We start from the raw sequence: 23,636 nt of genomic DNA, 5'->3' as shown, positions 1-23,636 counted from the left end.
TATAAGAGTCGAGGGGCATGAAAGGGAAGCAGTGGTTGGGAAAGGAGTGAGACAGGGTTGTAGCCTCTCCCCGATGTTATTCAATCTGTATATTGAGCAAGCAGTAAAGGAAACAAAAGAAAAATTCGGAGTAGGTATCAAAATTCATGGAGAAGAAATAAAAACGTTGAGGTTCGCCGATGACATTGTAATTCTGTCAGAGACAGCAAAGGACTTGGAAGAGCAGTTGAACGGAATGGACAGTGTCTTGAAAGGAGGATATAAGATGAACATCAACAAAAGCAAAACGAGGATAATGGAACGTAGTCAAATTAAATCGGGTGATGCTGAGGGAATTAGATTAGGAAATGAGACACTTAAAGTAGTAAAGGAGTTTTGCTATTTGGGGAGTAAAATAACTGATGATGGTCGAAGTAGAGAGGATATAAAATGTAGACTGGCAATGGCAAGGAAATCGTTTCTGAAGTAGAGAAATTTGTTAACATCGAGTTTAAGTGTCAGGAAGTCGTTTCTGAAAGTATTTGTATGGAGTGTAGCCATGTATGGAAGTGAAACATGGACGATAACTAGTATGGACAAGAGGAGAATAGAAGCTTTCGAAATGTGGTGCTACAGAAGAATGCTGAAGATAAGGTGGGTAGATCACGTAACTAATGAGGAGGTATTGAATAGGATTGGGGATAAGAGAAGTTTGTGGCACAACTTGACTAGAAGAAGGGATCGGTTGGTATGACATGTTTTGAGGCATCAAGGGATCACAAATTTAGCATTGGAGGGCAGCGTGGAGGGTAAAAATTGTAGAGGGAGACCAAGAGATGAATACACTAAGCAGATTCAGAAGGATGTAGGTTGCAGTAGGTACTGGGAGATGAAGAAGCTTGCACAGGATAGAGTAGCATGGAGAGCTGCATCAAACCAGTCTCAGGACTGAAGACCACAACAACAACATCATGAGAAAGTTCAACGAAGCAGATACTTTTTTGAAAATAATTCTTGACATAAATATTGTATTCGTTATTATATGCTTTACAAATGTACTCTTTGTTTTGTCAGTCTGCATTTCACATCATTTTTACATTTGCTTTAATAATTTATATTGTTGCTCAGATAACAAATCTCGCACGCTACTTATAATTTCTCATTTCTTAACCCTATTCCCCAAGAATCAGTTGACTAATTCGACTCCACGCCTTCACTCTTATTTTATGAAAATCAACTGTAAGTAAGTTTATAACAACTTAATTACTTTCTAATTTTTTTAATTAGCAAACCTTAATGTTTCTGTTTCTTCTCCGTGCAGTTTGATCCCTATTCCAAAACTCTTCTTCATTGCCCTAAAGCATTCTTGGCACACCTCCTACACCCCGAAGAGCTTCTGACCAACTTCCAAAGTTCCTCAGTTCCAAAAAACTACAGAAATTTTTTAAACTTTCTCTCTGCTCACCTCATTTTTTTGACTTCATACTTTTAAAGTATATGGTACCCCGTAGGAGAGCTTCCCACATTATTATTTCCCTAATAATTAGCGGTGGCACTCAGCCACTCATAATTTGGTTGTCGAAAAGCGACATATTTGATTTAAAAACGTGTGTCGATTGTTAACAAGCAGATGAAGTAAGCAGTTTGTCTCGAGACACGTTGTTGACTTGTATTGAGGATAATTAAAATGGTTAAACACTCCCGAGAATTATTGATAAAATATAGCAACGGTATTGATTATTACACTCCTGGAAACGGAAAAAAGAACACATTGACACCGGTGTGTCAGACCCACCATACTTGCTCCGGACACTGCGAGAGGGCTGTACAAGCAATGATCACACGCACGGCACAGCGGACACACCAGGAACCGCGGTGTTGGCCGTCGAATGGCGCTAGCTGCGCATCATTTGTGCACCACCGCCGTCAGTGTCAGCCAGTTTGCCGTGGCATACGGAGCTCCACCGCAGTCTTTAACACTGGTAGCATGCCGCGACAGCGTGGACGTGAACCGTATGTGCAGTTGACGGACTTTGAGCGAGGGCGTATAGTGGGCATGCGGGAGGCCGGGTGGACGTACCGCCGAATGGCTCAACACGTGGGGCGTGAGGTCTCCACAGTACATCGATGTTGTCGCCAGTGGTCAGCGGAAGGTGCACGTGCCCGTCGACCTGGGACCGGACCGCAGCGACGCACGGATGCACGCCAAGACCGTAGGATCCTACGCAGTGCCGTAGGGGACCGCACCGCCACTTCCCAGCAAATTAGGGACACTGTTGCTCCTGGGGTATCGGCGAGGACCATTCGCAACCGTCTCCATGAAGCTGGGCTACGGTCCCGCACACCGTTAGGCCGTCTTCCGCTCACGCCCCAACATCGTGCAGCCCGCCTCCACTGGTGTCGCGACAGGCGTGAATGGAGGGACGAATGGAGACGTGTCGTCTTCAGCGATGAGAGTCGCTTCTGCCTTGGTGCCAATGATGGTCGTATGCGTGTTTGGCGCCGTGCAGGTGAGCGCCACAATCAGTACTGCATACGACCGAGGCACACAGGCCAACACCCGGCATCATGGTGTGGGGACCGATCTCCTACACTGGCCGTACACCACTGGTGATCGTCGAGGGGACACTGAATAGTGCACGGTACATCCAAACCGTCATCGAACCCATCGTTCTACCATTCCTAGACCGGCAAGGGAACTTGCTGTTCCAACAGGACAATGCACGTCCGCATGTATCCCGTGCCACCCAACGTGCTCTAGAAGGTGTAAGTCAACTACCCTGGCCAGCAAGATCTCCGGATCTGTCCCCCATTGAGCATGTTTGGGACTGGATGAAGCGTCGTCTCACGCGGTCTGCACGTCCAGCACGAACGCTGGTCCAACTGAGGCGCCAGGTGGAAATGGCATGGCAAGCCGTTCCACAGGACTACATCCAGCATCTCTACGATCGTCTCCATGGGAGAATAGCAGCCTGCATTGCTGCGAAAGGTGGATATACACTGTACTAGTGCCGACATTGTGCATGCTCTGTTGCCTGTGTCTATGTGCCTGTGGTTCTGTCAGTGTGATCATGTGATGTATCTGACCCCAGGAATGTGTCAATAAAGTTTCCCCTTCCTGGGACAATGAATTCACGGTGTTCTTATTTCAATTTCCAGGAGTGTATTTCCCGCAATGTTGCTGGGAGAATACTTGACGTCACTGGGAAGTCTTTAACCCTCAAATGAGTCTGGAAATTCGTATCACTATACTTAACCTACGAAGGGACACTCCCATGTAACCAACTTCACACCAGTATGGGAAGATTAGCTGGTCAGATCTCGGTTGCAGACAAAAACGCCCAAAGGGCTTTGTATGTCTCGCGGGAATTCTGCTAGACTCTAGTTATAGCCTCGTTCACGGATAGGATGTGTTCCAATGGGCGACCTTCAAACAGTGTCAGACTTATAGTCCCTACGTCAAAGTGAAATCCAAATTGTGCAATTTCTCATTCGAACATTTTTCTCTAGAATCTCCGAGATTACATACTACACCGTGTGCATACGAGTCAAGTGCGAGCCACTCAAAGTATCAAACAAAGCGTTTGATTTGGCATTGTTTTCATTATGTTTCTATGAGCAGTGTTTACCCATGCAGCTTAATCTGATCTGCGTGATATTCATGTCTAACCTACAGGATCTTCTACTACTGGTCAACACACTCAGAATAAAAGCTTTTTTCTAATGCACTGCATAAACTGATGCAAATATGCGAGTCCTACAAAGTACAACGACTCTGTTCATTTATGTACCCTCGCATATATCAACCGCTAGACCCATAAACAAAACTGTAGGTGTCCAGCTGCAGAGCAAATTTCTAAAACAGCAGCAACCATCGGAATATGGCAAGATCTACAATTTAACTGACAAATAAGTGGGTACACGTCATCAGTGAACATAGGCTCCAAGAGTATTCTGACACAAAATTTAATAATTCACTAAATCAAATTGCACCAGTTATTTTTAAGAGACCTTACAATTCACCAAATTCACAGAACTCGTTTCATTTGAACATCCTCTTACATGGGAATTTCATTCAAGCAACTCATGGATGAGCGAGGAAAGAACACAACGTCAGCAGGAATCGATACAAATGAAAATTTATCGTACTCAAATATTTTGGACACATAAAGAAAAATGCGCTAGAATTGTGACTGTCTGAGTAGAGACTGCAAAACAAAAAAGTAGACTAGCTCCCATACCCAACGCATATTCCAGATCAACCTTGGTTCGACAAAGTAAGACGAAGTAGAAATTTCATCAAAATGTTCAGCTCTCTTAGACTCAGTCGCTACATTCTTCCTTTCTGCATCTAGCTCACTTAATTGTGCGACTGCAATAAAAAATCTTTTGGAGATGGTAATCACATGTAGATTATTTGAAGGACTCGTATTAAACTGAAACATCAGTTCCCAACATCGTAAGCAACACTGATGACTACGAACGACATCCAGATCAACAAAGCAGTCGGTGAAGTGATAAGGAGAAAAAACGACGTCTATATATGTTTATGTTCAGTATTTCAGAAGTAAGTTTGTATTTAATTTGAACCCTGAGATAGCGAAAATCCGAGCCCTTATCGCTTGTTTTGTACTTGGTTCATTGCTGTTATGAATTAGTTGTGATGATATTGTTATTGCAACTGTGTTAGATATTTTAAGTTGATTCTAGTGCAGAATCGGACAAAAAGGAAACAAATAAAAAAAAGTTTAATGAAATACGGTCGAGTAGCTCCTCAATTGGCATCACGAGGCTAAGTGCACTCCGAAAAATGGCAACAGAGCATGGCGGCCTGGATAGTCACCCATCCAAATGCCGACCACGCCCGAAAACGCTTAACTTCGGTGAACTCACGGCAAGCGGTGTATCCACTGTTACAAGATCTCATATTTATTTGTCATCAGTTTTCTGACGGGTTTGATAAGTTCCACCATCCCTTTCTGTGCTAATCTCTGTACCTCACAGTCTCATGTGTACCTAACATGTCAATTAGTAGCATTAGTGCGTTTGAGATTATAGGTTCCTCACATAATTCACCCACTAAACACATATGTTGTGCTTTGTCTCGTACATCGCTGATAAAAGTGAGACATACATGTAAGGAATGCTAAATATCTCAAGAAAATATCTTCTCCAAGTTGTAGATAGTAACTGCAGTAATCTATGGATTGCATCATTACTCTCTTCTAGAAACATAAACGAATTAATTGACAGCACGACACAGCAGTAGCTACAAAAGGGCTACTACTGTCCTGTGCAGTGTTAAAATTATTATTATGAGAGTGGTTACACACGAAGAAGTAACAGCCTTAAGTCGTCCAGTTTTGTACCAGTTCAGAAGTAAGGAGTGCAGCGATCAAGTGATTTACAAACAGCACACACAGTCCACACTTCTGAACCTGCTTGATTTTAAATGGTGTTGAGTGTGCAAATCAAACACGTGCCGCAATGGAGAGGAGTAATGCAGGGGAAGTAAGTTTTGCAACAAGCGTCTCCTCTCACTGTGGATAGTTCTCTTTCTTATCTGAGAAGGAATTGTGGGTAGCACTTGGATGCATCACGAATTTCTTCGTCATTCATTCCAACACACTCCCCTCAACCCCCCCCCCACCGCCCCCCACACACACATATGCAAAAACTAAATATCATTCATCTTTCACAACTTCAAAAATAAAAGAGTTCCAAGAAAAGTCTTTCATCTTACTGTTTAGTTAGGTGCTATAGCTGGTGATAATGTGAGGGAGGGGGTACTAGCTAATGTGTGAATGTGTGATTGCACTTGGGGGTAATGGTATAAAAATGTTGGGAACCACTGCCCTAGTGTCATTGTGTGTGTGTGTGGGGGGGGGGGGGGGGGGGGGGGGGGAGGGAGCGGGAGCGGCATATTCCCTAATATCTTAAAACGTAACTTATCATCCTGTCCATTCTCCTAATTAGCATTTTCCATACATCACATTCGTCTTCTCGTTTGGTATCTTGTCACTCCGCTTGATTTTCAGCATTATGTAACAACACATCTCATTGCTTCAGTCCTCTCTTTGTCCAGGTTTTGCACAGTCTACGATACACTTTCATGTAATGATGTTGTTTCCAACAAACATTTCGAAACTTTTTTCTAAAACGAAGACCGGTTTTTCTGCGGAATTCTCTGTGCTAGTCTGCTTGAAATGTCATCCTTCAGTGTGCGTTGTTTTACTTCGGAGACAAAAGAATTCCTCCACTTCGTCTAATGACTAGGAGGAGCTCGTGGGCTCTCAAAAGCAAAATCATCAGTGTCTACTAAGTAATACTTATCTCTGGTCTTAAGCTTATCGATAACCCCATTCCGCTGCTCCTCAATATTTTCACCTAGCTCTGGAGTCCTCTGAATCCACATTTCGTACTCGGTCAACTGTTTTCTTCGTTTCAACAGATCCTGTGAATCTTCCTCAGTTTCACAGATGGTAGTAATGTCATCAGCGAGTCTTATCGATACCATTTCCATCTGGTTTTTAATTCGTCTTCTGACATTTTCATTTATTTCTTTCATTGATGCTGCAGTGTACGTGTTGAACAGTAGACCAGAAAGACTTCATCCCTTGTTTTCAATCTCTATTTTTTATGCGAGTTTCTCTCGGTCGCCCATCCTTACTGTGCCGTTTTGGTTTTTGCACATTTTTTTTATACTACCTGTGTTCCTCTATAGCGTAAATGTATAGGTGTCATTCAAATGATAACGTGACTTCTGTACCCAAGTATGTTTAGAAGTGCCCTCTATTGGGAATCAGCAAGAACAGCGAGAACGTTAACCGCTACACCATTTGTCTGTTAGACACGCCTGACGTGAGATCAGCGAATCATATGTGCGTCCGACTTCACTATGGAGGCCGGGAAAGAGGAACAACGAGATGTAATGTGGTTTTTGACTGCAAAAATGGTTCAAATGGCTATAAGCACTATGGGACTTAACATCAGAGGTCATCAGTCCCCTAGACTTAGAACTACTTAAACCTAACCAACCTAAGGACATCACATACATTCATGCCCGGGGCAGGATTCGAACCTTCGACCGAAGCAGCAGCCCGGTTCCGGAATGAAGCGCCTAGAACCGCTCGGTCACAGCGGCCGGCTTTTGACTGCAGAAGGAGTGTCACGAAGTGAAAATCATGTCAGAAAGAGTGCTGTGTGTGGCGAACACAGTATGTCACGTGCGCATGCGTGGACGTGGAATAAACGATTTCGAGATTTTCGGGTGTCACTGAAAGACAGCCGTCGGTCAGGGCAGGCTCATCGTCTAGTTACCGCTTCTGTAATTGCTGCCCTGGACGCTGTCGTCATAAATGACCGAAGGCGGACGATGGAAGACATACCGCTCATGTTGAGCATCAGTCACAGGACTGCGCACCATGATGACGAGCATTTAAGTTCCGAAAAATCTGTGCGCAGTTAGTTCGCCATAGCCTCGTGGAGGAACGGAAGTTGAACAGAATATCGACATCACTGGAGCACCTGCACGAGATAGATTGTCTTTTCCTGTTCCGTACTGTAGTGGAATATGAAACGTGGAGTAATTATTGTGAGCCGGAGAGCAAGCTTCAGAGCCAACAATGGAAACACATGGATTCACCCCCTCCGCTACCCCGCCCTCCAAAAGAAATCCAAAGTAATGCACGCCATGGAAAATAATTAAAGTTTTCTGTGACTGCAAGGGCCCGCTGGTCATTGACTTCTGGAACAGAGCGCCACAATTAATGCACAGTGGTAGGTGGGCATTTCGCACCAGTATTGCAGTATAATGCCCACCCACTTGTTGCCAAGGTCGTTTAGACCATATTGCAGAAGTTTTGCTGGGAAGCCGTTACCCATCCTCCATACAGTCCCGCTCCCTCCCCATGCTAATTTTATATTTTAGGAGCCTCGGAGAAAGACATTCGTCACCATAGATTTCCTACGGACGAGGAGGTTCACGCTCGAATACAGGCACGGTTACATGGGCAACTGCAAACATTTTTCTGGGAAGGCATTGTCTCACAGTGGGATAAATGAATTAGCAGTTATGCCGGCTGCTTTTAAAATAACAATCAGTTTACTTACTTTTTCGAACTGATTCGTTTCAATTTGACTGCCCTAGGAAATTTTGTACCCCTTCCCTTCCCCTCCCACCCCCCTCCCACCTCCTGCCCCACGCACACCCTGCAGCCAGGTGACGTCGGCGCTGGTGGCGAATGTATTTCCTCTCTGCAGTGAGGCCTTTGTGTAGAATTGCTCCACAAGAAGAACATGATTTTTAGGTGACGGAATTCAGTGTACTGAGCATTCTACTGGCCAAAGGGTAATAAAGTACGATTCGTATCTGCATACAGAAGGAGCGCATCCTGTAAATTAGTTATTTAAGAGGACTTTATTGATGTTCAAGTTCCTTATCATAGTACAATTCATCGATTGTAATATTTCGTGGAACGGGAAGAATTTTTGAAGGGAGACGCTGACAACCACGCATAGTACTCACAGGAGAAACCCTCGATAACACTATGCTTGGTTCGACCTCTTTCTTAGCAAATAGGAATTGCCTGTGGCTCTGTTCAATCAGCTACAAAATTACTGAAGTTACAGCCCAATAAAATAACCACAGAGCAAGAATTAAAACCAGCTGACACTGCAAAAATAAGAAAAAGGTTGTGGTTTCATGAATGGATTTTGAACAGAGTGCACGACGGAGAGCTTGACCCTCACCTCATCTTTTCTTTAAGACGAATCGTGGTTACATCTCAGTGGATACGTTAATTCACTAAATACTGGAGTTCTGAACAGCTTGATCAAAAATAGGGTTGTAGTGTGCTATTAGCAGTGAGACAATAACAGGCCCTTTTTTCGGGCAACTATTAACAGCGAGAGAAATGTGTAAAACATTTTGAGGCCTTTTTTTTTGTAATTAACTGAGAGAGAACGTGTTTTCGCGACCTTTCAGCAGGACTCTGAAATGGCAGATACAGCCAATTTCTTGTTACAGGAAATTCGAGACGTATTTCAAGATAGAGTTGTCGCTAACGTATGGACTCCTTGTTCCCTCGATTTAAATGGCTCTGAGCACTATGGGGCTTAACATCTATGGTCATCAGTCCCCTAGAACTTAGAACTACTTAAACCTAACTAACCTAAGGACATCACACAACACCCAGTCAATACGAGGCAGAGAAAATCCCTGACCCCGCCGGGAATCGAACCCGGGAACCCGGCCTCGATTTAACGTCCTGCTGTTTTTATCTCTGGGGGCATTAAAAGAGGGAGTACACGGCCCATATTCACACAATTAAGATGAACTTAAAACTAACATTTGTTAAGAAATTGCTGTCATTTCTGAGAGGAAACCTCGGAGTCTAATGAGGAGCTTCCTACGCTGATAAAAGAAATATTTAAAGAACGAAGGCAGGACGTTCCAGCAATCTGCTGCGTAATATAATTGAGTAATTTACTTTTGCTTTTAAGTGTTTATGTTATGTGTGTTAGAAGTAACTTAGATGAACTAACAACAGACATTTTGTCAACCGTGTCACAGGCACAGACTCATCTGCCGGCCCCACGTCGCGAAAGTGGTTGCGTTAACGATTGCTCACCCTGCATTTTGCTTAGAATTTCAAACGCTTGAATCACTTTGCATTGTCAACCTTTTTTCCCAGATCTGTAAGTCCTCTATTGGTATATTGGTGTCGTAACGATATAAGACAGCCCTTTGTAATCAACTCCAGCACGAGTGTCTGACAAGTAAGTCTACCCTAGGGATACAATTCAATTTTCACCGGCTCTGAATATGTTATAGTATAGAGCAAATTAAGATGTTTAAATTTTCTTTTGCGGGCCCATGTGAAACACCCCATTGAAAAAAAAAATGAATGTGATATTCCTGAGTGAGTACTGTGGAAAAGGTAACAGACATATACAAGGCTTAAAATAAAAAAGTTCTATGGTTTTTAATGTACGCCATAACGGAGCACACAGATTTGTCAACAAATTCATTTCCTTGGAATACTCCCCCCCCCCCCCCTCCCCACCCAAAAAATTGCTTTTATTTTTTCATTCGACTAACGGCAAAATGTGTAGCGTCGTTAACTCCAAATTCAGTTATACAGACATCAAAAAATGTTTTGCATCACCTCGTTTCCGAGAGTTCCGGAACCTGCACAGAAAATAGGTATAGAGAGCAACATTAACATCATTTCGGCTCTTTTTATTGCTCATAAAAAACACACATTGCATGTTGTGCCACCATACAGCGAGACCTTCAGAGGTGGTGGTCCATATTGTTGTACACACCGGTACCCATAATACCCCGTAGCACGTCCTCTTGCATTGATGCATGGCTGTATTCGTCGTGGTATACTATCCGGAAGTTCATCAAGGCACTGTTGGTTCAGATTGTCCCACTCTTCAACGGCGATTCTATGTAGAACCCTCAGGGTGGTTGGTGGGTCACGTCGTCCATAAACAGCCCTTTACAATCTATTCCACGCATGTTCGATAGGCTTCACGTCTGGAGAACATACTGGCCACTCTAGTCAAGCGATGTTATTATCCTGAAGGAAGCCATTCACAAGATGTGTACGATGAGGGCGCGAATTGTCGTCCATGAATATGAATGCTTCGCCAATATGCCGCCGATATGTTGTCGGAGGATGGAATTCACGTATCGTACATCCGTTACGGCTCTTTCCATGACCACAAGCGGCGTACGTCCGCCCCAACTTAATGTCATCCCGAAACAGCAGGGTACCTCCACCTTGCTGCACTCGCTGGACTGTGTGTCTATGGCTTCCAGCCTGACCGGGTTGCCTTCAAACACGTCTCCGACGATTGTCTGGTTGATGGCATATGCGACACTCATCGGTGAAGAGATCGTGATGCCAACCGTGAATGTTCCATTCTGCACGTTGTTGGGCCCATCTGCACCGCGCTGCACGGTGTCGCGGTTGCAAAGTTGGACCTCGCCACGGGCGTGGGGAGTGAAGTGGCGCATCTTGCAGACTATTGCCTACAGTTTGAGTCGTTAGACGACGTCCTATGGCTGCACAAAAAGCATTATTCAACGTGGTGCGTTTGCTGTCAGGGTTCCTCCGAGCCATAATCCGTAGGTAGCGGTCATCCACTGCAGTAGTAGCCCTTGGGCGGCCTGAGCGAGGCATGTCATCAACAGTTGCTGTCTCTCTGTATTTCCTCCATGTCCTAACAACATCACTTTGGTTCACTCCGAGACGCCCGGACACTTCCCTTGTTGAAAACCCTTCCTGGCGCAAAGCAACAATGCGGACGCGATCGAACCGCGATATTGACCGTCTAGGCATGGTTGAATTACAGACAACAAGAGCTATGTACCTTCTTCCTGGTGGAATGACTGGAAGTGATCGGCTGTCCGACCCCCTTCGTCTAATAGGCGTTGCTCATGCATGGTTGTTTACCTCTTTGGAGGGTTTGGCTCAAATGGCTCTGAGCACTATGGGACTTAACATCAGAGGTCATCAGTCCCTTAGAACTTAGAACTACTTACACCTAACTAACCTAAGGACATCACACACATCTATACCCGAGGCAGGCTTCGAACGCGGCTCCAGACTGAAGCGCCTGGAACCGCTCGGCCACACTGGCCGGCGGAGTGGGACATCCAACGATTGCGCACTCGACCCGCCACCCTACCCCGTGCGTTGGTGGAGGCCCCAGCAGAAAGCGGAGTAGAGCTCAGCGGAGTGGAGAGGATTGGAGCCACCCCAGTCGGCAGCCCAGCCGAGGCTGCGCGGCGGCGACGGCGCTGGGCTGAGGCTGCAGCTCAGGGCTCGCCTGCCCGGCCCGCCGCTCTCATTTCGGGGCGCGGAATTTATCCGCAGTGATAAAGCGAGATATTGTAGCTCTCGCCGCGAATTCCTGCAGCGACCCGAGGGAAGCGCCGGCCGGCTCCCGGAATTCTCATAGGGCGCTTACGCCGAGGCCCGCGAGTGGGCGCCCGCAGCCCGCGTCATACGGCCTGTTTGTTGGCAGCCCCTCCGACACTGGCTTCCGTCAGCGAACCCGACTCCTCTGCCGCGAGGGCCTCGGAGTATCGATGAAGACGTTCTTACAAACCACGTGAGTGGAAACAAGCTACTCAAATAGTCCTACAAACTTGAAACTAAGTACATTGTAGTGTGAGGTTATGTCGTTAGGCCCAAGTGGGAATCTGCTTCATGCAGAAATGCGTTTGTTAAGGCCTCTTTGGAAGTTTACTTGGACCGGCTTCACACGGAGCCACTTCGCAGCGCTGCTCAGTGGTTCAGAAGCAGCTGTTCCGCTGACGTTTTTGACACTGCTGCCGAGGTAAGTGGCGCTCCAAGCGGGCGTTAGAGGCGATGAAAACGCAAATTAGCGGCACTGCGAACTCTGTTCATCTTCTATAAAATCTGTCAGTATTCTAGTGAACATGGAGATAGCTCATTTCATTGTCAGTGCTTCTTATTCGGATGAACAATAAATATTGAAATTTGTATAATACAGTCAACCGATTGCAACAATATTTAACTTGAGCTGGGTTCAACACCGACAATGCGTGTCTTCGTCAGGAAAAATACAAATATAATTGATTTTGATTAAACTTTTCTTTTTATTTGTAAATATGGTTTGGTAACCAGTTTACAATTTTTACCATGTTTCCGAGGCTGTTTCCAAGTATAACGCCATGTTGTTGTGGTCTCCAGTGCGGTTTGATGCAGCTCTCCATGCTACTCTATCCTGTGCAAGCTTTTTCATCTCCCAGTAACTACTGCAACCTACATCCTTCTGAATCTGCTTTGTGTATTCATCTCTTGGTCTCCCTCTACGATTTTTACCCTCCACGCTGCCCTCCAATGCTAAATTTGTGGTCCCTTGATGCCTCAGAACATGTCCTACCAACCGGTCACTTCTTCAATACCTCCTCATTAGTTACGTGATCTACCCACCTAATCTTCAACATTCTTCTGTAGCACAACATTTCGAAAGCTTCTATTCTCTTCTTGTCCAAACTATTTATCGTCCATGTTTCACTTCCATACATGGCTACACTCCATACAAATACTTTCAGCGACGACTTCCTGACACTTAAATCTATACTCAATGTTAAAAAATTTCTCTTCTTCAGAAACGCTTTCCTTGCTATTGCCACTCTAAATTTTATATCCTCTCTACTTCGACCATCATCAGTTATTTTGCTCCCCAAATAGGAAAACTCCTTAACTACTTTAAGTGTCTCGTTTCCTAATCTAATTCCCTCAGTATCACCTGTCTTAATTCGACTACATTCCAGTATCCTCGTTTTGCTTTTGTTGATATTCATCTTATATTCTCACCGTATAACGCCATAAGAAAGAAAATTTTAAACACAACTAATTGTTTTTGTTTTTTGTGAGGAAGACATCCATAGTCGGTGTCGAAACCAGGTGAAGTTGAATCTTGTTGTAACCCGGTACTTGTGTTATACAAATAACATTGTCATACGGTTTCTGGATAACAGCCATGTTTAAAACCAAAATACAGAAATAAAAGATTGTGCGTCGATCTACTGATTTTAGGTAGACATAGTCGTAGACTTTCTCACGTATCATTTGGTGATCTGCAACAAGATGACGATAATTTATTGTTATTGTCGTATGTGAAAAATTCATTAAGGAACTTTTGGCTCAAATCAGTAACATGAATCGAAGAAATGACACGCTATGAGGCAGGCTACTCCGCCAAAAGAGGGACTAGCTTTGACATGAGGTAAGTAAAAAGTCAACATATGAATTTTGATATTTTTTAATATTTACTAGGTGCAAAAGAATGCTACAGTGGAATCCATTGAAAACATTGAACTAAAAATAGCACAGACGAAACGTCGTTAGATAAATAGTTGACTTAAAAGACATTGTTTTAGTTGTCTTCAAGCTGTATGTTAAGTTCTAAGCCCGTCATTTAACATCGTCTGTTGGTGGCGTAACTGCAAAAGTGATTGCTGGAGGTAGGCTGGTGATGGAGGTGCATATTGTAGGTGTGTGTAAATTGTGTACGTGTAGAGGGAGCCATGTGAAGAGTGAGCGTGTTGACAGAAGACAGCATATCAAGAATCTAACTTTTTATATGCGGCTTCAGATGATCCTCGAGGGTCTTTAAATCGTGATGAAATGATAGTACAGATAGTTTGTCATCATGACATGCTTCTTTTCCTTGCTGTCGCTAATTGTTCTTAAGGAACTTCAGCAACTACTCATCGTCACCTACTTTTTTTTTCTTTATCTTTTCCGCTCTCACACGTCGTTTCTCATTGTTCTCGCTGCACATTGTTTGTTCCATGTCTTCCTGCACGTTCTCTTCCTCGTCGCTTACTAATACCAGACTGGCTTTTGTTTGTTGGTGCTACAGAATTACCGAATAATTTTAACATCTCCTGTACTTTGCTGCAGATCCTGATTCAACACCCCATTTCTGCTGGCCTCTTTATCTCTTTTAAGAAGCATGGAGACTTTTCCATTTCCGTTGGTCAGTAGCTGTCAAAACAACATAAAAACCCTTATTTTATGTCCAGTGCAGCAGTCACAGTATTCCTCTGTACAAAGTCATATGTGTAATACACTTCGCATTTTGAAACATCCATGAATATCTTGTTTCAGGTTGCAGCATGAAAGACATACACATAGAATATCACATCGGGATATCAACATCTGCGGTCGGGCGCGACGTTTGCGGAGCTGTATGGTCGACATGGAAATCAAAGTGCTTTTCATTTCTAATGTCAGGACTTTTACAGAAGACAGGTAGAGGGTTCGAAGAATATGCCAACTTTTCCCACTGTGATGCAGCTAAAGACTGGAACCGCATGCAAACAATGAAGCTTGGAGGAAACGCGTCCCTGAATTTCAGTCACAAATGATTTTTTCCTACTCTAATGCTCGCTGCATGCTATTCAAATTACAGATTTCCTTACAATGGCCTAGGTGCCCCCGAAAAATCTGCTGATTGGCCATGTTAAAGAATTCTGGACTTTAGAGAATGCTGAAAAGCAACATAATCCAGTTACCAGCAACAAAATGTCTTTCACAACGAGCCTGTTGCTGTCATCCCGTAAGTGCTTTCAGGAGACGAGAGATTATGGCTCTGTCTCTTCCGAGAGTAGAGTAGAGTAATGCTGGTGTACGCGTACGTGGACAATTTGTTTGCGCTGCAATCGCCGACATAGTGTAGCTGGGGCAGAATAAGGGGAACCAGCCTGCATTCGCCGAGGCAGATGGAAAACTGCCTGAAAACCATCCACATACTGGCCGGCTCACCGGACCTCGGCACAAGTCCGCCGGGCGGATTCGTGCCAGGACCAGGCGCACCCTTTTGCAGGGAGATTTCTGTCTGCTGGCAAAAGAGAGTCCAGTTACCGACTGCCAAGGGCCAGAAGATATATGGATGTTGTTTTGATTCTGTATTGTATTGTACGTTAATCGGGGTGCTAGAAACGACGGAGAGACTCCGTCCCCGCCGCAGCCGCAGTGATCCACAACCCCACGACGACTACCGCAGTGCACTTCACCCCTCCGCCGCCCCACACCGATCCGCTCTTTCAGGGTTATTGTGCGGTTCGGCCGCCGGTGGACCCCCTCAGGGAACGTCTCATGCCAGACGAGTTAACCCCTATGTTTGTGTGGTAGAGTAATGCTGGTGTACGCGTACGTGGACAATTTGTTTGCGCTGCAATCGCCGACATAGCGTAGCTGGGGCAGAATAAGGGGAACCAGCCCGCATTCCCCGAGGCAGATGGAAAACTGCCTGAAAACCATCCACAGACTGGCCGGCTCACCGGACCTCGGCACAAGTCCGCCGGGCGGATTCGTGCCAGGGACCAGGCGCTCCTTCCCAGTCCGGAAATCAGTGCGTAAGACCGCACGGCTAACCGGGCGGGCTGTGTTGGTATGCTGACGAATGCTGAGGAATAAGTGGTGGATATTTCATCGCCCATTAAATGTTCAACAAGACATAGCAGAAAATGTAATAAAAGCTTGTTGTCGTCTGCATTACCTCGTCAGGGAAGCAGAAATATTTAACTTTGACACACTTTGTGTTACTTGACTAGATGATGCAATGACAGTAGATAAATCTCTATCTGCAAACACTACTAAATGGATCCGAACAGCATTTGCTGATTACTTCATGAATGAAGGGCAGCTCTGTGGCAAATAGAAAAAAGTGAAACGTACATCATCTCTAAAACTAAGATTAACATGCAGCTGAGATGTCTGCTTTTGAAATACAACTTTGCAGGTACCGAATTTGTAAAGTATTTCAGCTATTACACTATTTGGCGGAAATAAACATGACTTTAGTCACCGATTGAGTTTTTCTGTGCTGTGGACATATCATGAAATTTGTTGTTTAGACTCCCTCGCAGGGACGGTTCGAAAACATTTTTTCCACGCAAGCGACTTGTCATTCCCCCACCCCCCTCCCGTCCTTCACCTTTCACTTCGCGTACTTCACCCTTGTCTTTTTTCACCATTAATTGTGATACGCTATGTGTACAAATCTTGCACTTGAGTGCCCCTGGGGCCCTTCTCAGTTTGGCATACCAAGTGGCCGCTACTAACTGTGATAAGTCGTGCATACAAATCTTAGAGTCGTGGCGCTTCTGTCGAGCCTCCGAACTCGGTGACGCAAACAGTCTGTCTTTTTGCACCTTAGACCGGCTCTGCTTCACCGAGTGTGGTGGCGCAGTGGTTAGCACACTGGACTCGCATTCGGGAGGAAAACGGTTCAAACCCACGTCTGGTCATACTGAGTTAGGTTTTCTGTCGTTTCCCTAAATTCGTTTCAGGCAAATGACAAGATGGCTCCTTTGAAAGGGCACCACGTACTTTCTTCCCTAATCCGATGCGATCGATGACCTCGCTATTTGGTTCCCACCCCCAAATCAACCAACCAACCAACCTACCAGCCCTAACCCAAGCATTCTTCTTTGGAAACTTGTTGCTGTAATCGTCCTTATGGCAGGCCACTTCCTACCTCAGTGATGAGGTCTTCTGTGTTGATGATTCGTCCGTGTACTCCAACGCCGTTGTCTACGTTGTGTAGACCAACCTCTCCCGATTTACAGAAGATACTGCGCTAGGAAAAATCAGTGCACTACTCGTCTGGTAAAAGCGCCGCGCTCACGCGTTTGGAATAGTGGCGTTGCTGTGGCACCGCCCTTGCGGTCACTTGAATCGTCACGACAGCCAGCAGCGTCACTGTTTAGCAGCTGTGGCTGCGTCTGAAACCGCTAATGTACCTGTAGCATTCGCCATCGGCAGCGTCGCAAAGTGGCTACGTCTGAAGGGGCCCTTATGTGGTGCTTGCTTGTTATACAGTCCGTCTTGGGAAGGTAAGATTCGTCAATCACATTTCCTAACACTAAACAATTAGAAGCGATTACAGGACATACGATCAGTAGCAAATAAAATTCTTGGCTGCACCATCTGCAGGAATGAAATTTAGGGAAGTTAGAATGGTTTTTTTATCCGTACAAAAGTTATCGTAGCTAACCTGATTGCAGTCATTGTTTACAAAAATATTCTGAAACAGTCTTCTTGCCGCACACTGAAATTAAAAGGAATGCCGGCCGTGGTGGTCTAGCGGTTCTAGGCGCTCAGTCCGGAACCGCGCGACCGCTACGGACGCAGGTTCGAATCCTGCCTCGGGCATGGATGTGTGTGATTTCCTTAGGTTAGTTAGGTTTAAGTAGTTCTAAGTTCTAGGGGACTGATGACCTCAGAAGTTAAGTCCCATAGTGCTCAGAGCCATTTGAACCATTTGAACCATTAAAATGAGTACAAAAATGTGCTCATTTCACAATAATTACCTCATGGTTGCCGTCCTGGATGTTGGTTACTGCTCCGGGGCAAAGGTAACGTCAACATCCGAAATTCTATTAGGCTCCACTGGTGTATTTCTTTACGCGTGCGTTGCATATTGGTGGATAGACGTCGAGTGGCTGCACACGAGAGTTGGCAGGCAGTGCCTGTTGCTGGGGCATCAAGTGGACTGGACTTCCAGGATTATTGATTATGATCCGTAGTGATAATCATTGTTTACGTTCAGAATCAAATTACAATGTGAGTTTAGTGCAAATATTGAACTGCTGTACACGAGGTGTCGCAGGCAAGTGTTCCTTGTGGAAATATCACTGCTCTCTCTCCGTCTGGAATTCCCGACAATTTGCCATGCACGCTTCATTGCATTTGATTTCCCAGCTCAAATCGTTGACGCACCAGGGTAATTACTTGTCTGGTACAGTGCCTCCGTTTTCCGTTGTCTTCTGACTTGGCTCACGCATACATTCTTTAATGTGTTGGTTAGCCATAAGGGCAGAAGGCGATGGGAAACATCGGGTTGTGATGAATTGTTCTCGAAATTCTAGTGAAGTGATTGCTCTCCTACTGTGTCTCATATTCATAACATATCTACGTTGCCATTAGGGTTTCTCAGCAGTTTCATATGTCGGTGAATTCTACATACATATTATGAGTTCTTTTGTCTACTCGCATCGTATTTACTTCTGATGTTATCTGAGGAAGAGTGATTTACGTGATGCAGTACCTAAAGTGAGTTTCACATTTTGAAGACAGATGGCAGCGTTTTTCGATTCCAGGATATAACGGAGTGACTGCTGGAAATGTTTAGTGAGAATGTACGTCACATAGGAGGTGTATTGTTGTTTTAATGGAACAGACAAGAATTGTACAATATTCAATCCCTAATAAGGATCGAAATTGCGTCTGACCGTTAATATTAATACAGCGATCAAACATGGTAATTATTTATATTGCTCTGTGTAATTTTGTTCAGATGTATTTGGAAAAAAGGAAGATATTATCCTTGTTTAACGGGAATCTTGTGTGGAGTGGGATGAGTGTATGAAATCTCGCTCTCTCTCTCTCTCTCTATCTCTGTCATATAGTTTAGCACTGCTAGCGACTATGGTCGTGCAACGTCTTTGACTAACTGGAAGAAGCTTTGTTTAACGTTCACTTTTGGCTTCTCACCAGGGCAGACTGATACATTCGTATACATCTCATTCGATCTTCCGGAGGCGGTTGATGAGTGTAGTGGCATGTTTTGGCGGTGTTGCGGCTTGGCAGGAACCTAGCTAAATACTTACGTTGTCCGGTCAGTCGCTTATTTCTGATGATCCTTGTTTTTTGCAATGTTATTCAGATTTTTGCTGCTTAGTTACGTGGGCTAATTGTTTGCAGTTTCTTCATGTTTGAAAATGTGTTTTTTGCGTAGGTCACGGAGTTACATTTGGTATACTTGAGGTGTAAATTCTTGATAAATATGTGTGTTGTTCTTTGATTACGCTTCTCTCGCACTTGTCGACTGATGTATCTATTTTAGTTGTGCAATTTTCTTTTTTAAAGCCGACTGCGAATACATGTGGTTCACTAAGAGAGAATTTGATTTCTATCCATTTTCTCACATCGTTTGCAATCTTGCCGATAGTGAAACAATCCGCATACACTTTAATAATTATCTCTTGTTGAAAAATCGTTTTGAGTGTTTTTCTTTTTATACTGTGAAACAAACATACAATGAACGAGCTGCTCTGCAAAACGCTACAGAAAATCTTTGCATATTTTATAACACATGGCATAATTTAATGATAGGCTTCGTGGTGATCTATAGTAACGGGGTTGATACTATTGTTTTGTGTTTTTCAGAAAGTAAAGATTAAATAAAATAGAAACGGCGAAAATTCCATGCATGCATGCTCGAGTTGCAGAAAATATAGGAAACTATTAAAAAGGAAACAAAGTTAATGACGGCTGGCCCAGATAAAAGTAGCTCGTGCACATATAAAGGAAATGCAGTGAAAGTACAGAAACAAAGAGCTGAAATGAACTTATTTGTTTACAGTGAAAATTACATTTAGAGAAGATGTGGCCCACTGTAACGCCAATACGCAGCTGCGCACGTCTAAACATATTCAGATGCACCCGGCTTGATGTTCGGATACCGATGGCGGCAACTTCACGGCTGATGTTGTCTTCAGTTCCTGTTTTGTGTGTGCGTTTGTTTCATAGACCTTGCTCTCCCTGGACTCGCATTCGGGAGGACGACGGTTCAATCCCCTCTCCGGCCATCCTGATTTAGGTTTTCCGTGATTTCCCTAAATCGCTTCAGGCAAATGTCGGGATGGTTCCTTTGAAAGGGCAAGGCCGATTTCCTTCCCCAACCTTCCCTCACCCGAGCTTGCGCTCCGTCTCTAATGACCTCGTTGTCGACGGGACGTTAAACACTAATCTCCTCCTCCTCCTTGCTCTCCAAGTGTCCCCACAGGAAAGAATCACATGTTGTTAGATTCGACGAACATGGTGCTCATAAATGTTTGCTGATAGTTCGTTCTTCAGTGAAGACATCAGGGATTCGTTCCAGTCGCACCTTAGACGGGTGTCATGTTGCCCAATCTTGCTGGAAGAATCAGTATTGTCTTTCATATTCAGAGAGCTGAGCACAAAATGAAACAAAAATATCCATATATGCAACCGTGTTGAGGATAGTATCAAAAAATATCGGTCCAATTATGCGCGTTTCTGTTATACCGCACCAAACGGCGAATTTTTCATCATGGAGTGATTGCTGACACACAATGTTACAGTTCTCCGTAGCCCAGTAACTCTATTCCGTGAATTTACATGACTGGAAAGACGAAACCATGATTCATCACTCATAATGTAATGGAAAGGGTCTAACAAACCTTTATTGACGTTATTCAAAGCCCACGTACAGTAATCTATACGTTTCTGTCGTCCTCCCGTAATTGCTGCACAATCGCCACACGACATGGCTTCCAATTAAGAAGTCCAATATCCGCTGGCAACTTCGCCTACTTACATCCGCCTGTTGTGCCATTGTACATGTAAACTTTTTAGGGCTCTGAATAATTCTTCTGCGAATCTCTTCAATAGCTTCTGATATGCGAACTGAAGGAATTCTTTGTCGTTCTACATTTTCCACAGATGAGCAAGTGCGCCAGTTTTTATACAGACTATTGCTCTCTTTGCTGGTAGTCCTCTATCCGGATACTTAACCACGCAAATTATGCATGTTTCCTTAATCGAACCTGTTTTCACATATGCTTCCAAAATGTAATTTTTTTCGTCTGTCCAGAAAGTCTATTTGCAGACCGCAAAGAGAAACGTCCAACTTCAGTGATGAAAAAAACTGAAGCGCTGTCAGAAGAATGCTATCAATCTATTATTGCCTAAAGCTGTTATATATTGTAGTTCTTTACTCTATTCAGAAGTCGAAATATTGGATTCGCATTCAAAAGGGAGGCGAGATACATTTAACTGCGGCACCCTGTATTAGTGTGCATCTGCCAAACAGTGATTTAAACACTATTACTTACCAACGCTCCACAGACTCGACGGTGAAAGTTGGCAGCTATCGTGTGCATACACTGAAAGAAAAAGTATCGCCGAATCTCATGTCCATTTATTGTTTTAATCTTCATTAATTAATGTAACCACACTTGCAGATCCCACTGGTAAATCCAAATGTCACATTTCTTAGCGAAAACAATGCTGCTTCTTACGAGGTTTCATAAAACTGTGCTAATAGCTTGCTCTGCCTGAAGAAACTGTATTTCCTTACTGATCTACCATACTTCTAAAAACCAAATTTGTCAATACCAGACATTGGCTTTTTCACTTTGATAGTACTTAATTTGGCAGGACATGTGATTTGAGATTAGTAAGATGTTTCAATCAAATAAATTAATAACAGTGTCTTCCATTGTTAACATAAACTAGCACAAGATAAACTTTTGATATGAAACGAAATGGTGTATGGTACTGACGGCCGGGAGTTCCCACCTGGAAAAGTTCTTCCGCCGAGATGCAACATTTTTCAGCTGTTGCTATATTTAGCAACTGTCCCAGAGCGGAGAAAGTCTCCGACCTGGCCGGGATTCGAACGCGGGCCCGTTGCATGGCAGTCAGATGCGCTGACCACTTAGCTCAAGGGGCGGAGAGAAGTAGTATTAATTAAGGCATATAAAAAGGAAGCCTTAACCTCATATTAATAGTAGCTATATCAATAGTTGATATACTGCTACTCGTGATAATTTTAGCCTAAAGTTTGTAGTTTACCATTGTTGTTGTTGTTGTTGTTGTTGTTGTCTTCAGTCCTGAGACTCGTTTGATGCAGCTCTCCATGCTACTCTATCCTGTGCAAGCTTCTTCATCTCCCAGTACTTACTGCAACCTATATCCTTCTGATTCTGCTTAGTGTATTCGTCTCTTGGTCTCCCTCTACGATTTTTACCCTCCACGCTGTCTTCCAATGCTAAATTTGTGATCCATTGATGCCTCAGAACATGTCCTACCAACCGGTCCCTTCTTCTTGTCAAGTTGTGCCACAAACTCCTCTTTTCCCCAATCCTATTCAATACCTCCTCATTAGTTAAGTGATCTAACCATCTACTTTTCAGCATTCTTCTGTAGCACCACATTTCGAAAGCTTCTATTCTCTTCTTGTCCAAACTATTTATCGTCCATGTTTCACTTCCATACATGGCTACACTCCATACAAATACTTTCAGAAGTTTACCATTAATAAAAGTTAACTCAAAATTTTTATCTGTTATTCCTTGCAATAACAATTGAGAGATTTAAAGTTAGAAGTCTGTATGTCTTTCCGCTAAGGCTATGATATCCAAATCAACTAGTATGTAGGAGAAAGATGTATCATTTCTGACGCTGTATGGGTCGGTCCTGGCAGTTTCGTAACGGACATTAACAGGGTTCTTTATTGCCGACGAGTCGAAGGTTGCAAGTAAACATAAAAGTCAAGGGTCCCATCCCTCATGACACATGATTGGCTTTCCAATTACACTTAACTACTGCAATTCAAGAACAGTACTGTCGTTACCAATAACGGCAAAAGGAAAAAAATGAAGGGTTACGGACATTGTGGAAAAAAGCTAAATGTCATTACTGCCGGTGTCTGTAGCGCGCTGTCCCTTTTCTGACGGTTCCTGAAAATCAACCAAATGAGGTCCCTTCCACAAAAGTTTATACAGGTAGGCAACACTTGGACAGCTTAACACTTGGACAGCTTTGACGCTTGACCTAAACTTTTATCTCACATTCCTGGTTGACAGAGGAAACCATCGTGCCATTATAAGATTGTAAAATGCCAATACCTACGAATAAGAAATTAATTAGATTCGGTTAGGATGTAATGATTAAAGAAAAATATTCTCTTTGCAAAGAAATAAAACATCTCGAAAACAATTTTTTGCTTCATCCGCCACACGTTGCATGTAATACAGCTTGGGCGACTGGATTCACTTGCTGTCATCGTCGGCTATTTGACATCCGTTTCTGGACAACGACCTCTTGCACAACTCCTCCATGTTTTCTCACCTATCCGACTTCCATTATGTCGGCGCCTTCGTTTTCTCTTGTAGCTTGGAATCCAACAAACAGCTTCCTTCATTACCCGTCATCCATTCGCCTGACAAAATGAATATATTCCTGGCCTTCTTTCATTTTCATTACGGTCATCATTAGGCTTCCCATTCCATTCCGTTCCCGCAACCACGTTTTTTTTCCCTTTTTTTTCCTCTCACCCAGTGATTA

The sequence above is a fragment of the Schistocerca americana genome, chromosome 5 (assembly GCF_021461395.2).
Source record: "Schistocerca americana isolate TAMUIC-IGC-003095 chromosome 5, iqSchAmer2.1, whole genome shotgun sequence".
In the NCBI taxonomy this organism is placed as follows: domain Eukaryota; kingdom Metazoa; phylum Arthropoda; class Insecta; order Orthoptera; family Acrididae; genus Schistocerca; species Schistocerca americana.
Note: the sequence above shows the minus strand (reverse complement) of the source record.